We start from the raw sequence: 2500 nt of genomic DNA on the forward strand, positions 1-2500 counted from the left end.
TTTTAAATACTCTGTTGTTCGTGCTATTAGTTATGAATTTCAATTTACAAAAATATTCCGGTGTGGGTTCCTTGCTCTCTCTCCGGAATGGCTTTAGTCTTGCGTTGACCAACATATCTCTGAGGCTTTTGTGTTTTCTGTAGGCTCTGATGGGGGTACATTTTGACCAGGCATCCATGTTCCCAATTTTCTCTTTGTAGTTTTTCTTTATTATTGAGGTGATTACCCTACTTGCCGTGGAAAAATAGGTAATTATCGGGATGCCTCTTGTATCATCCTTTCTTGTCCTGTCCCTGAAAGTCTTCAGACAATGTTGCAACATTGGCCTTCTATACCCCCGTTGTCTTAATGTCTTAAATAGAATCCTTACTGCTTCCCAAAAATCTTCCTCCTGTGTACAAATACGGTCAAATCGTAACAGTTGGGATTTAACTATGCCTCTAAAGGTATGGGTTAGGGTTAGGGCTAGGGTTAGGGCTAGGGTTAGGGTTAGGGTTAGGGTTAGGGTTAGGGTTAGGGTTAGGGTTAGGGTTAAGGTTAGGGTTAGGGCTAGGGTTAGGGCAAGGGCTAGGGCTAGGGTTAGGGCTAGGGCTAGGGCTAGGGCTAGGGCTAGGGTTAGGGTTAGGGCTAGGGCTAGGGCTAGGGTTAGGGTTAGGGTTTAGGGTTAGGGTTAGGTTTTTGGCACTTATGGAACACATTTAGTGTGATGTGCTTTATTGCTTGGCACACACAACCATTGTTCGAAAATGCACTTTATTCACTCTCAAACACATTGTGAGCAAAGGATGATACGGCGGTTCATTGTGAGCCAGCGAATGGTGCCAGGAGGCTCAGTCCATGTGTGCCTGCCGCAACTTCGCATCCCGTTCTATCTGCAACAGTTTCATGGGGCTGAGAAGCACTGCTGTTGAGTTAGAGTGAAAATGAGAAAAAGTGTTTCACTCGCTGTGATAATGTATTTCAAGCAACCTAAAGGATTTGTGGTACAAATTATTCTCCATATAGGCACAATGTGTGCCACGTCCAAAAAAGCACTCCACTCGCTCAGAGAAGAGCGTTTTGGCACTTATGGAACACATTTAGTGTGATGTGCTTTATTGCTTGGCACACACAACCATTGTTCGAAAATGCACTTTATTTACTCTCAAACACATTGTGAGCAAAGGATGATAGGCAGGTCATTGTGAGCCAGTGGAAGGTGCCAGGAGCCTAATTCCAAATGTGCCTGGCGCAGCTTTGCATCCCGTTCTTTCTGCAACAGTTTCATGGGGCTGAGAAGCACTGCTGAAGAGTTAGAGCAAAACTGAGAAAAAGTGTTTCACTCGCTGTGATAATGTATTTCAAGCAACCTATAGGCTTTGTGGTAAAAAAATCTTCTCCATATAGGCACATGTGTGCCACGTCCAAAAAAGCACTCCACTCGCTCAGAGAAGAGCGTTTTGGCACTTATGGAACACATTTAGTGTGATGTGCTTTATGGCACATTTGTGCCACGTCCAAAAAGGCACTCCACTCGCTCAGAAAAGAAGGGTTAGGTTAGGGTTAGGGTTAGGGTTAGGGAAGGGTTAGGGTTAGGGTTAGGGTTTTGGCACTTATGGAACACATTTAGTGTGATGTGCTAGGGTTAGGGTTAGGGCTAGGGCTAGGGCTAGGGTTTAGGGTTAGGGTTAGGGTTAGGGTTAGGGCTAGGGCTAGGGCTAGGGTTAGGGTTAGGGTTAGGCATGTAGGGCTGAGCCCCCCTGCCCCCTCTATTCGGGGGGGCAGTAGAGAATGCTCTGGCCCCCCTCCAGTTAGGACCTCCCCCCTGTCGGGACTGGGAGATGGCCCTTTGCGGTCGTGTGTCCCTCCTGCGGGCACGACGCCTCCCGTACTGTACTAGTGTCCAACCCCCCTCCCTTGGGTCCATGTTGGTACACTGGGTATGAATTTGTATATATTTTTTTATTATTTTTTATGTTTTGTGATTTTTTTTCTTGGTTTTTAGAAGATTTTTTTATTTTTTTTATTTTTTTTATTTTAAAGAATGTAAAAATAAACAAGTAAACAAACACACAAACAAACAAGTAAACAAACAAACAAGTAAAGTTCTTAAACAAAAGAAGACCTTAACAGGCTTGGTGGGTGTGTCCTTGCGACGTTTCGGCCACTATGGGCCTTCTTCAGGCAAACACACCACAAATCAATTCACCCAACAAATGCAGCTGGTGTTGATCCAACAAAAGCAAAGTACAAAGTGAGGCACTTCCAACTTGCGCTCAAACTTTAAGTTGTCTAAATCAAACTTGAAAGTTTAACTTGTATTTTAACTGTACAATCTGACAGTCCTTTGCTGCCACATCATTCCAGTCGAGGATAATGGACATGACCAGGAAAATGCCAGCTGTGGGATTTCAAGCAGTGCCTTCTGAGAGAAAAGATCTGGCGCTTGAGACCAATCATCCACACAACCTAAAACGGTGCCCTGATCAGGAAAAAACTGTGACCTTGTGAGGTTTGCTGA

This window comes from Doryrhamphus excisus, chromosome 14 (assembly GCF_030265055.1).
Source record: "Doryrhamphus excisus isolate RoL2022-K1 chromosome 14, RoL_Dexc_1.0, whole genome shotgun sequence".
Taxonomy (NCBI): domain Eukaryota; kingdom Metazoa; phylum Chordata; class Actinopteri; order Syngnathiformes; family Syngnathidae; genus Doryrhamphus; species Doryrhamphus excisus.